This window comes from Micromys minutus (assembly GCF_963924665.1).
Source record: "Micromys minutus genome assembly, chromosome: 20".
NCBI classification, from domain to species: domain Eukaryota; kingdom Metazoa; phylum Chordata; class Mammalia; order Rodentia; family Muridae; genus Micromys; species Micromys minutus.
Window position 1 is genome coordinate 5,811,522 of NC_137955.1, and position 21,388 is coordinate 5,832,909.

Here is a 21,388-nt window from a genome sequence, read left to right on the forward strand (position 1 = left end):
GTATTCCTATGCATGTGAGTGTTTATGTGTGCGTCTGTGTGTGTGTGTGTTTGTCCTTGTGTGCACACGCATATGCACATACAGGAAAGAGAGAAAAAAAGACAATGCAGATGGAGGCTATTGTAAATATGATTGCATTTTCTCAGTATATACTATTAGTATATAAAATGCTCCTTTTCTGTCTTGATCTTATGTATTTCAATATTATTTATTTCTCCTATCAATCTTAATAGTTTTTGTTGTATATTGTCTACCCATGTCAATGGTCTCGACTATGGTAGTAAGAATGTGTATTTTCTGCCTGTTTATGAAATATTCAGGGAATGTCTATTAACTTTATTTTAACTTTATTTGTTGTGTAGTCGAATTATACATACATATATATGATATATGATATATGATATATGATATATGATATATGATATATGATATATGATATATGATATATGATATATGATATATGATATATGATATATGATATATGATATATGATATATGATATATGATATATGATATATGATATATGATATATGAAATATGATACATGATACATGATACATGATACATGATACATGATACATGATACATGATAAATACATAATACATAATATATACATTACTTCCTATTATTCAATGACCTATTTTTTAGAATTTTACAGTAACTGTGTCTCCTGCCATAATTTTCAAATTAAAGTCAGTGTTTACTGATGAAAATATAGCTACTTTTATTCATCTTTGTTTTGTTCATATGAAATGTCTCTTCTTAGCTTTTTATGCATGTCTGCAGGTATCATTACTACTTATGGAATTTTTATAGGAAGTATATTGCTAAATCTTTTTTTGATCTACTCAACTACATTAAGTTTTTGGTTAGGGATATTACTTCATATTCATTCATGGTCATTATTGATGAATAAGGACTTGATTTGGTCATTTAGTGAAGTACTTTGTGATCACATGGCATATTCTTATTTCTCTTACTATTTAGCTTTCTGGCCTGATGGTTTTGATTCTCTTCCCAGCTCCACATCTGCATCTTTGTTGCTGGTGAGCTTTATTCTTTCATGCATTCTTCATGATAATAGGCATCATTCTTTTGCTTCCACATTTAGGAAAACGTAAGAATTTTTACTTAATTACATTAGGATCAGCTAACACCATGTATTCTCCATCAGTGTTCTCTGTGTATGTAGAAGTAATGTGTTTTAACAGCTGTTGGTTGCAGTGTTTTTGCATATATCCTTGAGAGCAGCGTGCTTGAGAGTGGCATTTGTCTTTTACATTCTTTCAAATTCTTTTGCGCTGTAGTTCTACGAGTACGGAAAAGAGGGAGTTAAACCCATGCTTACTGCAAGGCTCTGCCTCCTCTCTAGGGCATATGTACATGGACGTCAGATATTTTCTTATACACATTTGAGATATTTGTGTTAGAATGTCTGAAATTACTCAGATTTAATAATTGCTGTTTGTGTAATTGTTCCAAAGAGCATTAACTCTAAATTTGTAATGAGGCATAACTTAGACTAGTTGGTTAATAAGCTCTTGTATTAGGGAGTCATCCTCAGTTCTCGCTTTCAAAAACTTATTTATTATCAGTGAGTTTGTACATATGTATGTGAAAGTGTGTGCATGCACTGGCTCTTCTGGGAAGGTCAGAGGACAGCTATTTGGGAGTCAGTTCTACTCTTCTACTGGGAGTTACAGGGACCACACTCAGGTCACAAAAAAAAAAAAAAAAAAAAAAAAAAAAAAACCCAATGAGCCATCTCTCTGGCCCTTCAGTTCTTTCTTTAATAAATAATTAGGCCCCCTTTTCCACTAGCTTGATTGAATAATAATTAATATTTTTTATTTTTATTGGATATATTTTATTTACATTTCAAATGTTATCTCCTTTCCTGGTTTCCCCAACATAAACCTCCTATTCCAGTACCCCTCCTGACCAATCTCCCCCAAGCCCTGACATTTTTCTACACTGGGGCATTGAGCCTTGGCAGGGCCAAGAGCTTCTCCTCCCATTGATTCCCAATATGGCCATCTTCTACTATATTCACGTGGAACCATGGATCCATCCATGTGTACTCTTTGAATAGTTGTTTAATCCTTGAGAACTCTGGTTGGTTGGTATTGTTCTTATGGTGTTGCAAACCCTTCAACTCCTTCAATACTTTCTCTAATTCCTACACTGGGGATCCTGTTCTCAGTTCAATGGCTGCCTGTGAGTATCCACCTCTATATTTGTCATGATCCAGCAAAGCCTTTCAGGAGACAGTTATATCAGGCTTCTGTCAGCATGCACTTCTTGGCATCAGAAATATTGTCTGGGTTTGGTGGCTGTATGTGGGCTGGATCTCCAGGTGGGGCAGTCTCTGGATGGCCTTTTCTTCAGTCTCTGCTCCAAAATTTTCTCCATAATTTCTACTGTGGTTGTTTTTGTTCCCCCTTTTAAGAAGAACTGAAGCATCCACACTTTGTTTTTTCTTCTTCTTGAGCTTCATGTGGTCTGTGAATTATATCTTGGGCAATCCATGCTTTGGGGCAAATATCCACTTATCAGTGAGTGCATACCATGTATGTATGTGTGTTTGTTTTTTGTTGCTGTCTTTGTTTGGTAATTGAGTTACCACAATCAGGATATTTCCTTTTTCATTTATTATTGTATTAAATGTTCCCTGTATTTACATTTCAAATGTTATCACCCAACCCCACTATCTTGTCCAAACCCCCTTCACTACCTTCCATGAAGGTGCTCCCTCTCCCAATCACCTGCTCCACTTCAGTGCCTTGGCATTCCCCTACACTGGGAAAACTCACCTTCAATGGACCAAAGGCCTCTTCTCCCATTGATGCCAGAGAATGCTATCCTCTGTTACATATGGAACTGGAGCCATGGGTCTCTGCAGGTGTGCTCAATGGTTGGTGTTTTAGTCCATGGGAGTTCTTGAGGGCTTTGTTGTTTGGTAATGTTGTTCTTCCCATGTGGTTGCAAACCCTATCAGCTCCTTCATTCCTTTCTCTAGCTCCTTCATTAAGGAACCCGTGTTCAGTCTGATAGTTAGCTTGTAGCATCCTCAGCTGTATCTGTATGACTCTGGCAGAGCCGCTGAGGAGGCATCCATATCTGGTTCCTGCCAGTAAGCCCTTCTTGGCATCAGCAATAGTGGTTTGCTGGCTGCATATGGGTTGGATCCCCAGGTGAGGCAGTCTCTAAATGATCTTTTCTTCAATCCCTGCTCCTCTATTTGACCTTGTTTTTTTCCTATGAGTGTTTTGTTCTACTTTCTAAAAACGACTGAGACATCCACATTCTGGCCTTTCTTTTTTTTTGACCTTCATAAGGTCTGTGAATTGGTCTTGGATATTCAGAGCTTTTGGGGCTAGTATCCAATTATCAGTGCATACCATGTGTGTTCTTTTGTGACTGGGTTACCTCATTCAGGATGATAGTTTCTAGTTCCATCAATTTGCATAGGAATTTTATAAAGTCATTGTTTCTAATAGCTGAGTAGTACTCCCTTGTGTAAATGTACCACAATTTCTGTATCCATTCCTCTGTTGAAGGACATCTATGTTCATTCCTAACCTCAAGTTATATTACAGATCAATCATAATAAAAACCACATGGTATTGGTACAGAGATAGGCATGTAGAACAATGGGGCAGAATTGAGGACCCAGAAATGACCCTATGGTCACTTGATCTTTGAGAAAGGAGCTAAAAAACTTCAATGGAAAAAAAAGGCAGCCTCTTCAACAAACAGTGTTGGTTCAACTGACATCATGCAGAAAATGAAAATGATCCATTCTTATCTCATTGTACAAAGTTCAAGTGCAAGTAGATCAAACACCTCCACATAAAATTAAGTACACTATTAGAAAAGAAAGTGGGGAAGAGCTTAGAACATATAGGCACTGGGGAAATTTTTCTGAACAGAAAACCAATGGCTTCTCCTCTTAGATCAAGTATCGACAAATGGAACCTCATGAAATTGCAAAGTTTCTGTAAAGCTAAGGACACTATAAAGAGAAAATGGCAGCCAACAGATTGGAAAAGGATCTTATCCAATTCTAGATCTGATAGAGGGCTAGTGTCCAATATATACAAAGAACTCAAGAAGTTAAACTTTAGAGAATTAAATAATCCTAGTAAAAATGGGGTACAGAACTAAACAAAGATTTCTCAACTGAGGAGTACCGAATGGCTGAGAAATACCTAAAGAAATGCTCAACATTTCTAGTTATCAGGGAAATGCAAATCCAAACAACCCTGAGATTCCAACACAAAGGTGAGAATGGCTAAGATCAAAAACTAAGGTGACAGCAGATGCTGACAATGATGTGGAGAAAGAGAAACAGCCCTCCATTGTTGGTGGAATTGCAAGCTGTTTTGACCACTCTGGAAATCTATCTGGTGATTCCTCAGAAATTTGGACTTAGTACTACCTGAAGACCAAGCTCTTCCACTACTGGGCATATACCCAATAGAAGCTCCAACATATAACAAGGATACATGCTTCACCATGTTCATAACAGTCTTATTTATAATAGCATGATATTTTATAGTACGATGCATTTGGCTAAGAATTTCAGGAACTCGTTGTTTTTAATACCTGAATAATAGTAGTCCATTGTGTAAATGCCCTGACTTTTCTGTATCTATGCCTCTGTTGAAAGAAATATGGGTTCTTTCCAGCTTCTGGCTATTATATATAAGGTTGCTGTGACATAGTGCAGCATGTGTCCTTGTTATTCTTAGAGCATCTTTTGGTTATATGCCCAGGAGTGGTATAGCTGGGTCCTAAGGTAGCATTATGTCCAATTTTCAGAGGATCCTCCAGAACGATATCCAGAGTGCTATCTGGATATTGCAGACAATGCAATCCCACCAACAATGGAGGGGTGCTCTACTTTCTGTACATCTTCATCAGCATCTGCTGTCACCTGTCTCTGTACAAATACCATACAGTTTTTTTTTTTTATCACAATTGCTCTATAATACAGCTTGAGGTCAGGGATGATAGTTTCCACAGTTTTTTTATTGATTAAAATAGTTTTCACTATCCTGGGTTTTTTGTTATTCCAAATGAATTTGTAAATTGCTCTTTTTACCTCTATGAAAAATTGAGTTGGAATTTTGATGGGCATTGCATTGAATCTGTAGATTGTTTCTGGTAAGATGGCCATTTTTACTATAATCCTGCCAATCCATGAGCATGGGAGATTTTTCCATCTTCTGAAATCTTCTTCAATTTCTTTCTTCAGAGAATTGAAGTTCTTGACATACAGATATCTCATTTGCTTCGTTAGGGTCACACCAAGATATTTAATTTTTTTTGTGACTATTGTGAAGGGTGTCATTTCTTTTGTTTGTTTGTTTGTTTGTTTTTTTGTTTTTTGTTTTTTTTTAGAATGAAAGAATATAATTAGAAATAAAATCATCAAAAAAGAAATCACAATACACATTGTCTAATATTGTCACCCATAGAAAACAGATTTTAATAAGTGTATATGTATCATTTGAAGCACAATATATCACTGTTATTGCTAAACATGGTCACCTGACTCTAGGAATTATATGTTGGAGTTTCTAGATTAATTATAAAGACCATATAATACATATATTTTAAAGTAGCATTGGTTTTTTTGGAGTTAATATGGCTGAACAAATACACATATTTAAATCTCCTCTGGAAGCATTGAACGTAGACATATGGAATGGAATGTATCCATTAATACATCACCAAAGAGAAAATAAAATTCATTTTTATTGCTTTGGTTTTTCTACTTAAAACTACTGGAAACATGAAGAACTCAGAAACACACTACATGCTGTTAAACTTTACAGATGGGTCTTTAACTACATAAAGACAACTCTGTTTTTTTGTTTTTTTTTTTTGTTTGTTTGTTTTTTTTGTTTTGCAACCCACTTTTTTTTCTCTTTTTTTAAAACGACTTTAATTTACAAAACAAAGATAATTGTACAGATTTTAAATTTTTTTGCTTAAAATTATACATTTTTGTCAGTACTGTTTTTTCAGACATTAAAATACTTTTTACATAAAACCATGTGAATATATTTTTTTAGTCAGTACTTGATTTTTTTCAAGGGCTTGACAGTATGCATTGAAAACCTAATAGTTACAATAAGTGTAAAGTACATGCAAAACAAAACGCAATATGGAAATAGTCAAAGTCTTCTTGTTTTGTAAATATATGTATATTTTTTTGTTTTCTTAATTTCTTGGACTTCATACAGTCTGTGAGTTGTTTCTGGGGGAGTGCAAGCCTCTGGGGTTAGCATCCCACTATCACTGACTGCATATTATGTCTGTTCTTTTGTGACTGGGTTATCTCACTCAGGATGATATTCTCTAGATGCAGCCATTTTCTTAAGAATTTGGTTAAGTCATTGTTTCTGGTGGCTGAGTAGTATTCCATTGTGTATATGTACCACAATTTTTGTATCCATTCATCTTCTGAAGGACATCTGGTTTCCTTCCAGCTTCTGGCTATTATAAATAGAGCCGTTATGAACATTGTGGTGCATATATCTTTGTTGTGTATTAAAGTGTCTCTGGGGTATATGCCCAGAAGTGGAATAGCTGGGTCTTCAGGTAGTACTATATCCAATTTTCTGAGGTATCGCCAGACAGATTTCCAGAGTGGTTGTATTAGTTTGCAACCCCACCAACAGTGGAGAAGTGTTCCTCTTTCTCCGCAGCCTCGCCAGCATCTGCTGTCATCTGAGTTTTGGATCTTGGCCAATCTGACTGGTGTGAGGTGGTATCTCAGGGTTGTTTTGATTTGCATTTCCCTGATGGCTAAGGATGTCAAGCACTTCCTCAGGTGTTTCTCGGCCATTCAGTGTTCCTCAACTGAAAACGTTTTGTTTAGCTCTGTACCCCATTTTTTAATAGGGTTATTTGATTCTCTGGTGTCTAGTTTTTTGAGTTCCTTCTACACCTTGGATATTAGGCCTCTATCTGATGTGGAGTTGGTAAAGATCTTTTCCAATTCTGTTGGTTGCCATTTTGTTTTCTTGACGATGTCTTTAGCCTTTCAGAAACTTTCCAATCTCATTAAGTCCCATTTGTTAATCTTTGACCTTAGAGCTTGAGCCATTGGTGTTTTGTTCAGGAAATTTTCTCCTGTACCTATGTGTTCTAAGGTTTTCCCTACTTTCTCATCTAATAGTTTCAGTGTATCTGGTTTAATGTGGAGATCTTTGATCCACTTACACTTGAGCTTTGTACAAGGAGATAAGAACGGGTCTATTTTCATTCTTTTGCATGCTGAGTGCCAGTTGGACCAGCACCATTTGTTGAATAGGCTGTCCTTTTTCCATTGAATGTTTACTGTTCCTTTGTCAAAAATCAGGTGACCATATACATGAGGGCTCATTTCTGAATCTTCTATTCTATTCCATTGATCCACATGCCTATTTCTGTACCAGTACCATGCAGTTTTCAGCACAATTGCCTTGTAATATAGCTTGAGGTCAGGGATAGTGATTCCCGCAGATGTTTTTTTGTTGTTGAGGATGGATTTCGCTATTCTAGGTCTTTTGTTATTCCATATGAAATTGCACATTGATCTTTCCAATTCCATGAAGAACTGGGTTGGAATTTTGATGGGGATTGCATTGAATCTGTAGATTGCTTTTAGTAGGATGGCCATTTTTAAGATGTTGATTTTTCCAATCCATGAGCATGGGAGATCTTTCCATTTTCTGAGATCCTCCACAATTTCTTTCTTTAGAGGTTTGAAGTTCTTGTCATACAGGTCCTTCACTTGCTTAGTTAGAGTCACACCAAGGTATTTCATAGTTTTTGTGACGATTGTGAAGGGTACCTTTTCCCTAATTTCTTTCTCCACATGTTTGTCCTTTGAGTACAGGAAGGCTACTGATTTGTTTGAGTTAATTTTGTATCCAGCAACTTGGCTGAACTTGTTTATCAGCTGTAGGAGTTCTCTGGTGGAATTTTTGGGGTCACTCAAGTCATCGGCAAAGAGTGATGTTTTCATCTCTTCCACTCTGATTTGTATCCCCTTGATCTTCTTTTGCTGTCTAATTGCTCCAGCCAGGACTTCCAGTATTATGTTGAATAGGTAGGGGGAGAGTGGGCAGCCTTGTCGAGTCCCTGATTTTAGTGGGATTGCTTCAAGTTTCTCGCCATTAAGTTTGATGTTGGCTGTTGGTTTGCTGTATATTGCTTTTATTATGTTTAAGTATGGGCCTTGGATTCCTGTTCTTTCCAGGACTTTTAACATGAAGGGGTGTTGGATTTTGTCGAATGCTTTCTCAGCGTCTAGTGAGATGACCATATGATTTTGGTCTTTGAGTTTGTTTATATGGTGGATTACGTTGATGGATTTCCTTATGTTAAACCATCCCTGCATCCCAGGGATGAAGCCTACTTGGTCATGATGAATGATCGTTTTGATGTGTACTTGGATTCGGTTTGCAAGGATTTTGTTCAGTATTTTTGCATCAATGTTCATAAGTGAGATTGGTCTGAAGTTCTCTTTTCTTGTAGGGTCTTTGTGTGGTTTAGTTACGAGGGTTAGTATAGCCTCAGAAAATGAGTTGGGTAATATTCCATCTGATTCTATCTTTTGGAATAGTTTGGCGAGTATTGGTGTTATATCCTCAATAAAAGTCTGATAAAATTCTGCACTGAACCTGTCTGGACCTGGGCTTTTTTTGGTTGGGAGGCTTTTGATGACTTCTTCTATTTCTTTAGGTGTTATAGGGTTATTTAGATGGTTTACTTTGTCCTGGTTTGACTTTGGGACCTTGTATCTGTCTAGGAATTCCTCCATTTCCTCCAGATTTTCCAATTTTGTGGAGGATAAGTTTTTGTAGTAGGATCTGATGATTTCTTGAATTTCCTCAGTTTCAGTTGTTATGTCCCGACTTTTCTTTCTGATTTTGTTAATTTGGATACTCTCTCTTTGCCCTCTAGTTAGTCTGGCTAGGTTTTATCAATCTTGTTGTTTTTCTCAAAGAACCAACTCTTGGTTTTGTTGATTTTTTCAATGGTTCTTTTTGTTTCTATTTGGTCTATTTCTGCCCTAATTTTGATTATTTCTTGCAGTCTACTCTTTTTGGTTATATCTGCTTCCTTTTGTTCTAGGGCTTTTAGCTGTGCTGTCAGGTTGCTGATGTGAGCTCTCTCCAGTTTCTTTTTGGAAGCACTTAGGGCTATGAGTTTTCCTCTCAATACTGCTTTCATTGCATCCCATAAATTTGGGTATGTTGTGTTTTCGTTTTCGTTGAATTCTAGAAAATCCTTAATTTCTTTCCTTTTTTCTTCTTTGACCCTGCTATCCTTTAACAGAGCATTGTTTAGTTTCCATGTGTATGTGGGCTTTTTGTTGTCTTTGTTGTTGTTAAAGACGAGCCGTAGACCATGGTGATCTGAGAGGATGCATGTTAGTATTTCAATCTTCTTATATCGATGGAGGCTCGTTCTGTGTCCAATTATGTGGTCAATTTTCGAGAAGGTGCCATGGGGTGGTGAGAAGAAGGTGTATTCTTTTACTTTGGGATAGTATATTCTATATATATCTATTAATTCTAGTTGGTTCAAAGTCTCTACTAGTTTTGCAGTGTCCTTGTTCAGTTTCTGTTTCCCTTATCTGTCCATTGGTGAGAGTGGGGTATTAAAGTCTCCCACTATTATTGTGTGGGGTGAAATGTATTTTTTGAGCTTTAGTAGGGTTTCTTCTATGAATGTGGGTGATTTATTATTTGGAGCATATATGTTAAGGATCGAGAGTTCCTCCTGACAGATTTCCCCGGTAATGAGTAAAAAGTGTCCTTCCTTATCTTTTTTGATAACTTTTGGTTGGAAATTTACTTTATTCGATATTAGAATAGCCAGTCCAGCTTGCTTCTTGGAGCTGCTTGCTTGGAAGTTTTTTTCCCACCCTTTTACTCTGAGATAGTGTCTGTCTTTGTCTCTGAGATGAGTTTCCTGTATGCAGCAAAAGGCTGGATTTTGTTTATGTATCCAGTCTGATAGTCTATGTCTCTTTATTGGGGAGTTGAGACCATTTATGTTAATAGATATCAAGGAATAGTTGTTTCGGTTTCCTGCCATTATTGCTTTTTTGGGTTGAGTTGTGTCTGTGTCTTTTTCTTCTTTTAGTTTTCTTGTTTAGGAGTTTTCTTGTTTTTACTAGGCTGTATTTTCCCTCATTGTATTGGGTTTTCCACCTATAATTCGTTGTAGTGCTGGGTTTGTGGTCAGATATTGTGTGAATTTTGATTTGTCTTGAAATATCTCCATTTCTCCATCTATTGTGATTGATAGTTTTGCTGGGTATAGCAGCTTGGGCTGGCACTTGTGCTCTCTTAAGGAGTGCATGATGTCTGTCCAGGCTCTTCTAGCTTTCATATAGTCTCTGTTGAGAAATCGGGTGTGAGTCTGATTGGTCTGCATTTATATGTTACCTGACCTTTTTCCCTTATTGCTTTTAGTATTCTTTCTTTACTTTGGGCGCTTGATGTTTTTACTATTATGTGTCGGGAGGTATTTCTTTTCTGGTCCAACCTATTTGGAGTTCTGAAGGCTTCTTTTATGTTCGTGGTCATCTCATTCTTGAGGGTAGGGAAGTTTTCTATGATTTTGTTGAAGATATTTACTGTGCCTCTTAGTTGATAATCTTCTCCCTCTTCTATTCCTATTATCCTTAGGTTCAGTCTTCTCATTGTGTCTTGGATTTCCTGGACATTTTGTGTTAGGAGCTTTTTGTTTTTTGCATCTTCTCTGGCTGTTTTGTCTATGTTTGCAATGTTGTCTTCTGCCCCCGAGATTCTCTTTTCGATCTCTTGTAATCTATTGGAAATGCTTGCTTCTGTGACTCCTGATTTCTTTTTTTGGTGTTCTGAATCTAGGGTTATCTCTTTTAGTGTTTTCTTTATTGTGTCAATCTCTGTTTTAATTTCCCTCTTCCATTCCTTTATTTCTTTGGTTCTGTTTTTCTCTAGTTCTTTGAGTTCTTTGAGTGTTTTTCTTGTTTCTTCTTTAAAAGCTTCTGAATCTTTTTGCTTTTCCTCCCTTTCTTGTTTAATTAACTCTATCAGCGTCTTGAGGCATGATTTCAGGTCTGTGTCTTCTTTTTCTGGAGTATTTGGAATTCCGATGTTTGCTGTTATGGGAGAGCAGGGCTCTGGTGTTGCTAGATTGTCTTGGTTCCCTTGGGATATACTCTTTCTCTTTCCTCTTGCCATTTTGTTGTCAGTGATATGTTCTTGCCTTTCCCTTGTATCTGGTCTGCGTCCCTGGTTCTCCACTGCTCTAGGTGTCAGATGGGTCGAGCCCTGTTTTATGCTTCAGAGTCGCCGGGTGGGAACAGAAGTTCCAATGTTTTGTTTCTGGTTGCTGGATCAGGCACGGCAGGGCAGGGCAAACCAGGGGGTGCACTTTCCGTGTGCACTCCACAGAGATCTCTCTGCTCCCCTGCAGCCCAGGTCTCCCACCCACCAGTTTCTCAGCCTCTAGGAGTCTCCATTCCGGGTGGCAGATGGGCCAGGCTCTGCTCTGCGTCCTGAAGTCGCCTCCGGGCAGAAACAGAAGTTCTAATTTTCTGTTCCCAATCGCAGTTGCTCAGCCTCTATGAGCCGCCGATCCGGGTGGCAGGTAGGCCAGGCTCCGCTCTGCGTCCGGAAGTCGCCTCCGGGTGGAAACAGAAGTTCTAATTTTCTGTTCCCAATCGCTGGATCGGGCAAGGCGGTGCAGGGCAAGTTAGGGTGTGCACTGTCTGTGTGCACACCGCAGAGATCTCTCTGCTCCCCTGCAGTCTTGGTCTCCCACTCACCAGTTGCTCAGCCTCTATGAGCCGCCATTCTGCCGACAACTCTTTTCTTTAATAAATATTTTTATTGATTATTTTATATATTTACATTTCAAATATTGTCTCTCTTCCTGGTTTCCACATTTTAAAAATACAAATTGTATTTATGTTTATTCTTAATTTTCAAATTCTTTCATGCTTTGTATAATTCTACTTCCTACAATGTTTATATCTTTAAATTTCTACTTTCTAATGATAATTATATTTATTATTATTATATTCCTTCACTTTAAAATTAACAATATATTTTTTGGTACACCAATATTTTATTTTGACACATTTTAAATATGAAGGCATGGTTTTAAGTTCAATACAGGTAACCCATGAATATTTAATGTCGTTTTCAAATTTGCACCCTACCTGATACTCCTTCACTTGGTCCTGTTCATGCTTCCTACTAATTTGTGTTCTGAATTTTTTTTAAACAAATTTATTTTACAAAACAGAGATAAATGTACAGATTTTAAGCATTTTTTACATAAAGTTATACAATACATTTTTGTCAGTACTTTTTTTCAGATTTTAAAATAATTTTTACATAAAACTATAAGAATATATTTTTTAGACAGTACTTGATTTTTTTAAAGGTTTGATACTATGCATTGAAAACTTAATAGTTTCAATGAGCATAAAGTACATGTAAAACAAAATGTAACATAGAAATAGTCAAAGTTTTCTTGTTGTTTAAAGATTTTTTTTGTTTTGTTTTGTTTTATTTCTTGGACTTCATACAGTCTGTGAGTTGTTTCTGGGACAGTGCGAGCCTCTGGGGTTAGCTTCCCACTATCAGTGACTGCATATTATGTCTGTTCTTTTGTGACTGGGTTATCTCACTCAGGATGATATTCTCTAGATGCATCCATTTTCTTAAGAATTTGGTTAAGTCATTGTTTCTGGTGGCTGAGTAGTATTCCATTGCGTAAATGTACCACAATTTTTGTATCCATTTATCTTCTGAAGGACATCTGGGTTATTTCCAGCTTCTGGCTATTATAAATAGAACTGCTATGTACATTGTGGTGCATTTATTTTTGTCGTGTATTAAAGTGTCTCTGGGGTATATACCCAGAAGTGGAATAGCTGGGTCTTCAGGTAGTACTATATCCAATTTTCTGAGGTATCGCCAGACTGATTTCCAGAGTGGTTGTATTAGTTTGCAACCCCACCAACAGTGGAGAAGTGTTCCTCTTTCTCCACAACCTCACCAGCATCTGTTGTCATCTGAATTTTGGATCTTGGCCAATCTGACTGGTGTGAGGTGGAATCTCAGGGTTGTTTTGATTTGCATTTCCCTGATGGCTAAGGATGTCGAGCACTTCCTCAGATATTTCTCAGCCATTCGATATTCCTCAACTGAGAATGTTTTGTTTAGCTCTGTACCCCATTTTTTAATAGGGTTATTTGATTCTCTGGTGTCTAGCTTTTTGAGTTCCTTGTATACCTTAGATATTAGGCCTCTATCTGATGTGGAGTTAATCTTTGACCTTAGAGCTTGAGCCATTGGTGTTTTGTTCAGAAAGTTTTCTCCTATGACTATGTGTTCTAAGGTTTTCCCTACTTTCTCATCTAATAGTTCCAGTGTATCTGGTTTAATGTGGAGATCTTTGATCCACTTACACTTGAGCTTTGTATAAGGAGATAAGAAAGGGTCTATTTTCATTCTTTTGCATGCTTAGTCCCAGTTGGACCAGCACCATTTGTTGAATAGGCTGTCCTTTTTCCATTGAATGTTTACTGCTCCTTTGTCAAAAATCAGGTGACCATATACATGAGAGCTCATTTCTGGATCTTCTATTCTATTCCATTGATCCACATGCCTATTTCTGTACCAGTACCATGCAGTTTTCAGCACAATTGCCTTGTAATATAGCTTGAGGTCAGAGATAGTGATTTCTGCAGATGTTTGCTTGTTGTTGAGGATGTATTTCACTATTCTAGGTCTTTTGTTGTTCCATATGAAATTGCACATTGATCTTTCCAATTCCATGAATAACTGTGTTAGAATTTTGATGGGGATTGCATTGAATCTGTAGATTGCTTTTGGTAGGATGGCCACTTTGAAAATGTTGATCTTTCCAATCCATGAGCATGGGAGATCTTTCCATTTTCTGAGATCCTCCTCAATTTCCTTCTTTAGAGGTGTTAAGTTCTTGTCATACAGGTCCTTCACTTACTTAGTTAGAGTCACACCAAGGTATTTCATAGTTTTTGTAGCGATTGTGAAGGGTACATTTTCCCTAATTTCTTTCTCCACATGTTTGTCCTTTGCATATAGGAAGGCTTCCCCTTCATGTTAAAAGTCCTGGAAAGAACAGGAATCCAAGGTCCATATCTAAACATAATAAAAGAAATATACAGCAAACCAACAGCCAACATGAAACTTAACGGTGGGAAACTTGAAGCAATCCCACTAAAATCAGGGACTAGACAAGGCTGCCCACTCTCCCCCTACCTATTCAACATAGTACTGGAAGTCCTGGCTGGAGCAAGTAGACAGCAAAAGGAGATCGAGGGGATACAAATCAGAAAGGAAGAGATAAAATCATCACTCTTTGCTGATGACGTGACCCCAAAAATTCTACCAGAGAACTCCTACAGCTGATAAACAAGTTCAGCAAAGTGGCTAGATAAAAAATTAACTCAAAGAAATCAGTAGCCTTCCTATACTCAAAGGACAAACATGTGGAGAAAGGGTGTCGTTTCTTTAATTTTTTTCTCATTCTGTTTATCCTTTGAATAGAGGAAGGCTACTGATTTTTTTGAGTTAATTTACTATCCACTACACTGCTAAAGTTGTTTATCAGGTTTAGGAGTTCTCTGGTGGAAATTTTGATATCACTTAAGTATACTATCATATCCTTTGCAAATAGTGATATTTTGACTTCTTCCTTTCCGATTTGTATCACTTTGACCTCCTTTTGCTCTAATTGCTCTGGCAAGAACTTCTAGTACTATCCTAAGTAGGTAGGAGTGTAAACATCCTTATCTACTCCATGATTATAGTGGGATTGCTTAAGTTTCTCACCATTTAGTTTGATGTTGTCTACTGGTTTGCTAAATATTGTTTTTACTATTTTGATACAGGCCTTGAAATCCTAATCTTTCCAAGTGTTTTTTTCATTAAGGGGTGTTGAATTTTTTCAAAGGATTTTTCAGCATCTAGTGAGATGATTAAATCCTTTTCTTTTTGAATTTGCTTATATAGTGGATTACGTTGATGGATTCCCATTTATTGAACTATCTCTGGATCCCTTGGTTGAAGACTACTTGACCATGATAGGTTTTGATGTGTTCTTGGGTTTGGTTTGTGAGAATTTTATTAAGAAATCTTGGATAGATATTCATAAGAAAAATTGGTCTGAAGTTCTCTCTTTGTAGGATCATTTTGTGGTTTGGGTATAAGCATAATTATGGCTTCAAAGAACAAATTAGGTCCTGTTTATTCTGTTTCTATTTTGTGAAATAGTTTGAAGGTTTGGTCTTCTTTGAAGATCTTACAAACTTCTGCACTAAACTCATCTGCTCCAGGGCTGTTTTTGGTTGGGAGTGTTCTAATGACTGCTTCTATTTCTTGAAGTGTTATGGGACTATTTAGATTGTTTATCTGATTCTAATTTAACTTTGGTATTGGGTATCTGTCTAGAAAATTGTTCATTTCATCAAGATTTTCAAGTTTTCTTGAACATGGACTTTTGTATTATTATCTGATAATATTTTTTAAATTCTTTTAATTTCTGTTGTTATGTTTCCCTTTTCTTTTCTTTTCTTTTCTTTTTCTTTTTTTTTTTTCTTTTTTTTTTTTTTTTTGGCCTTTGTTTTTTTTTGAACTTCATATAGTCTGTGAGTTGTTTCTGGGAGTCTTCAGAGCTTTCTGGGGTTAGTATCCAATTATAAGTGACTATATATTATATCTGTTCTTTTGTGACTGGGTTACCTCACTCAGGATGATATTCTCTAGATGCATACATCTTCTTAAGATTTTCATAAAGTCATTGTTTCTGATAGCTGAGTAGTACTCCATTGTATAAATATACCACAATTTTTGTATCCATTCATCTACTGAAGGACATCTGGGTTCTTCCCAGCTTCTGGCTATTATAAATAGGGCTTCTATGAACATTGTAGTGCATGTATCTTTGTTGTATTTTGGAGCGTGTCTGGCATATATGCCCAGAAGTGGAATAACTGGGTCTTCAGGTAGTACAATGCTCAATTTTCTGAGGAATCGCCAGACTGATTTCCAGAGTGGTTGTATCAGTTTGCAACCCCACCAACAATGGAGAAGTATTCCTCTTTCTCCACATCCTTGCCAGCATGTGCTGTCACCTGAACTTTTGATCTTAGCCATTCTAGTTGGTGTGAGGTAGAATCTCAGGGTTGTTTTGATTTGCATTTCCCTGATGGATAAGGATGTCGAGCACTTCCTTAGATGCTTCTTAGCCATTCAATATTCCTCAATTGAGAACTTTTTGTTTAGCTCTGTACTCCATTTTTTAATATGGTTGTTTAATTCTCTGGTGTCTAACTTTTTGTATACTTTGAATATTAGGCCTCTATCTGGTGTGGGGTAGGCAAAGATCTTTTCCCAATCTGTTGGCTGCCATTTTGTTTTCTTGGCAGTGTCCTTAGCCTTACAGGAACTTTGCAATCTCATTAAGTCCTATTTGTCAATCTTTGACCTTAAAGCATGAGCCATTGGTGTTCTGTTCAGAAATTTTCTCCTGTGCCCATGTGTTCTAAGGTTTTTCCTAATTTCTCATCTAATAGTTTCAGTGTATCTGGTTTAATGTGGAGATCTTTGATCCACTTGCACTTGAGCTTTGTACAAGTAGATAAGAAAGGGTCTATTTTCATTCTTCTGCATGCTGAGTGCCAGTTGGACCAACATCATTTGTTGAAGAACCTGTCCTTTTTCCATTGAATGTTTACAGCTCCTTTGTCAAAAATCAAGTGACTATATATGTGAAGGATTATTTCTGAATCTTCTATTCTATTCCATTGATCCACGTGCCTATTTCTGTACCAGTACCATGCACTTTTTAGCACAATTGCCTTGTAATATAGCTTGAGGTTAGGGATAGTGATTCTGGCAGATGTTTTCTTGTTGTTGAGGATGGATTTCGCTATTCTAGGTCTTTTGCTATTTCAGATGAAATTGCACATTGCTCTTTCCAACTCTATGAAGAATCGGGTTTGAATTTTGATGGGGATTGCATTGAACTCTGCTGTAGGGACTTGGTTTCCAACCAGAGGGCCTGTGCATACAGAACAAATGTTCAGGGTGTTAGCCACCAGGAACAGCAGAGACCCAGGGACACAGGCAATACAGGAACCAATTACTGACAACAAGACCATGTATAATCACAGACAACAAGATGGCAAGAGGAAAGTGAAAGAACTTATATTGCTTTTACTATGTTTAGGGATGGGCCTTGGATTCCTACTTTTTTCAAGAATTTTAGCATGAAAGGATGTTGAATTTCATAAAATGCTTTCTCAGCTTCTAGTGTGATGGTCATGTGTTTTTTTTTTTTTTTTTTTTTGAGTTTGTATATATGACAGATTATGTTGATGGATTTTCATATATTGAACCATCCTTACATCCCAGAGATGAAACCTACTTGATCATGGTGAATTATGGTTTTGATGTGTTCTTGAATTTGGTTTGCAAGAATTTTACTGAATAGTTTTGCATCAATGTTCATAAGGGAGTTTGGTCTGAAGTTCTCTTTCCTTGTAGGATCTTTGTGTGGTTTAGTTATAAGAGTAATTGTGGCTTCAAACAATGATTTGGGGAGTGTTCCCTTTGTCTCTACTCTGTGGAATAGTTTGGAGAGTATTGGTATTAGGTTTTCTAGGAATGTCTGATAGAATTCAGCACTGAACCCATCTGGTCCTGGGCTTTTTGTGTTTGGAAGGCTTTTGATGACTGCTTCTTTTTCTTTAAGTGTTATGGGACTGTTTAGTTTGTTTATCAGTTCCTGATGTAACCTTGGCATTTGATATCTTTCTAGAAGTTTGTTCATTTCCTCCAGATTTTCCACTTTTGTAGGCTTTTGTAGTAGGATATGATGATTTCTTCAATTTCCTCTGTTTCTGTCGTTAGGTCTTTCCTTTCATTTCTGATTTTGTTAATTTGGATACTCTCTCTGTGCCCTCTAGTTAGTCTGGCTATGGGTTTATTGATCTTGTTGATTTTCTCAAAGAACCAGCTCCTGGTTTTATTGATTCTTTGTATGGTTCTTTTTGTTTCTACTTGTTGATTTCTGCTCTGAGTTTGATTATTTCTTGCCATCTACTCCTCTTGGGTGTATCTGCTACTCTTTGTTCTAGAGCCTACAGCTGTGCTGTCAAGCTGCTAGTACATGCTCTCCCCAGTTTCTTTTTGGAGGCACTCAGAGCTATGAGTTTTCCTCTTAGTACTGCTTTTATTGCATCCCATAGGTTTAGGTATGTTGTGATTTCATTTTTATTAAATTCTAAAAAATCCTTAGATTTCTTTCTTTATTTGTTCCTTGAGCATGTTATCATTGAGTATAGTATTGCTCAGCTTTCATGTGTATGTGGGCTTCTTGTTGTCTTTGTTGTTATTAAAGACAAGCCTTAGTTCATGGTGATTTGATAGGATGCATGGGAGTATTTCAATCTTCTTATGTCTGTTGAGGCTTGTTTTGTGACCAACTATATGGTGAGTTGCTGAGAAGAAAGGTGTATATATATATTGTTTTAAGATGAAGTGTTCTGTAGATGTCTGTTAATTCCAATTGGTTCATAACCTCTGCTAGTTTTGCTGTGTCTCTGTTCAGTTTCTGCTTCTATGATCTATCTATTGATGACAATGTGTTATTGAAGTCTCCCACTATTATTGTGTTCAGTCCAATATATGCTTTGAGCTTTAGTAGGGTTTTTTTTATGAATGTGGGTGCTCTTGTATTTGGAGCATAGGTGTTCAAGATTGAGAGTTCATCTTGATAGATTTTTCCTGTGATGAGTAAAAAGTGCCCTTCCTTATCTTTTTTGATAACTTTTGGTTGAAAATCTATTTTATTTGATATTAGAATGGCTACTCTAGCTTGTTTCCTGGGACCATTTGCTTGGAAGTTTATTTCTCAGCCTTTTACTCTGTCTGTCTTTGTTGCTGAGATGAGTTTCCTGTATGCAGTAAAATGCTGGATCCTGTTTACATATCCAGTTATAGTCTGTGTCTATTTATTGGGGAATTCTGTCCATTGATGTTAACAGATATTTAAAAATATTGTTTTTGTTTCCTGTTATTTTTGTTATTAGAAGTAGAATTTTGTTTGTGTGTCATTCTTCTTCTAGTTTTTTTGCAAAATTATTTTTTTTGCTTTTCCTGGTGTATGCTTTCTCTCCTTGTATTGGATTTTTCATTTATTGTTTTTTCTAGGGCTGGATTTGTGGTCAGATATTGTGTAAATCTTGTTTTATACCGGAATATCTTGGTCTCTCCATTTATGTTAAGAGTTTTGCTGGATATAGTAATCTGTATTGGCATTTGTGTTTTTTTAGAGTCTGTATTATGTCTGTTCAGGATCTTCTAGCTTTCATAGTCTCTGTTGAAAAGTCGGTTGTGATTCTGATTGGTCTGCCTTTATATGTGACATGTCCTTTTGCTCTTACTGGTTTTAGTATTTTTTCTTTGTTTTGAACATTTGGAGTTTTGACTATTATGTGTCGGGAGGAATTTCTTTTCTGGTCCAATCTATTTGGATTTCTGTAGGTTTTCAGGAAACTTTTTATCTTTAGGCTTATATATGGCATTCTCAAACAATGAAGTTTGGTTATTTCTCTGTACTCATTCCTCTGCCCTGCCCTTTTATCTTCCTTCCCATTTACACCTTCCTATTCTACCTGCTTTCTGTCTCTCAAGAGGAGATTTTTATAGACAACAAATAATTAGATGTTCTCTTTTAATGCAGTGTGCTAATCTTCATATTTTAATTGAAGAATTGAGATTATTATTCAGAGGGAATTAGCAATTCTCATAAATTATTGACTTTTTTAGCCTCGATTTAATTATTGGTTTGGGTTTTTTTGTTTATTTGTTTTTAGTTTGTTTGTTTTGTTCCCTATTTGTATTGAGAATTTGGTTTACTTAGCATTGCACAGTTGATGTTTTTCTTTGTTAATCTACTCCTCTCTTGTAATTTAATTTTTACTAATGATTACAGCAGTCTTTCTACCAAACATATTTTTTGAATATTTTCTGCAGTACAGATTTGGTGATAAATTTCTTAGTTTTTAGCTTATCTTGAAATACGCTCACTTTACAGTTGATTTTAAAAGATAACTTACTAAAATTAATAATTTTGGTTGACAGTTAATAGCAGAAATTGAAATTATTCTGGTTTTAGAGTTTCTGTCTAGATGTTTAATAGTGTGTATTTGGGTCCTTCTTGCCTTTGCTGTTGAGTGGCATTTTTTCTTAACATTTTTAATAGTTTATCTAATAGTTTTAGCATGTTGACTGTAATGTGTTGTGGAAAGACTCTTCTCTGGTCATGCATATTTAGTATTTCCAGTGACTCTAAATCTTGAACATTCATTTCTTTCCCCAGACCTGAAGAAATTTTAAATATAAATTTATTGAATAGATTTTCTGTAACTTAAACTTCTATCTTAGCTCCTCAACCAAATATATTCTTAGATTTAGTCCCTTAATTATGGGCCACTGTCCTCAGATAATATAGACATACGTTTCTTTATTTCTTGATGTTAGAGATATTATATACTGTATACAATAAAATCATGATATACATGCATTGCTATGATTTTTGTTTTCACATCAAACTTAAAAATAATCACGTCTGGGCCATCAAGATGGCTCATCTACCAAGCCAAATGACCTAAATTTGATCCCTAGGACCCACATGGTAACGAGAGAGGAATGAAACTCATGACTTGTTCTCTAACCTACAAATACACACACTAAGGCACACACATGCACACTCACACATACACACATGTGCACACACTCACAAATACATAGTTATTTATAGATTTATATATTTTGTGTATATCTAGATATATATTTATGTATGTAAATAGACAAATTGTTAGATAATTATAAGATACACATTTCCGAGACACTAAAATAGCCATCATGTTTTCCTCAAAAAACATACTATGTATTATTTCAACTACTAAAATCTAATATTATGTATCACTTTGTGTTCTTTTATTAACCTAATAAGAATTGCATAAGTTTATTTTCATTTTTACTTTTATCATTGATGTGCTGACCTCTTATGAAATTATTTCCTAGACCCTTGGAGTATGAAGTTTTTATGACTTGTACAGATTTAGTTTTATTTTTTAATAGTGTGTATCACTGCTTGATCGACAGAGTATAGTTTTTGTATGGAATTTAGCAAAATCTATAAAATAATTCTTATTTGTTCTAAAAGTTATTTTACATATCTCCTAGAATTCTTAGCTCATTTTAAAAACATTGCCCTTTTCATACTTTTTAAAAAAATGTCAGTGACTTCCACTGTGGTTCTTTT

The 21,388-nt window shown here is 36.1% G+C and overlaps 1 protein-coding gene across 1 annotated transcript in view; it reads left to right on the plus strand.

Annotated features, from left to right (window-relative positions):
- Positions 1 to 21,388, plus strand: part of ADAMTS6 (ADAM metallopeptidase with thrombospondin type 1 motif 6) — a gene marked incomplete at both ends in the record, with an annotated part of 264,023 nt that overhangs the window by 175,475 nt on the left and 67,160 nt on the right. The gene's annotated exons all lie outside the window — the stretch shown is intronic.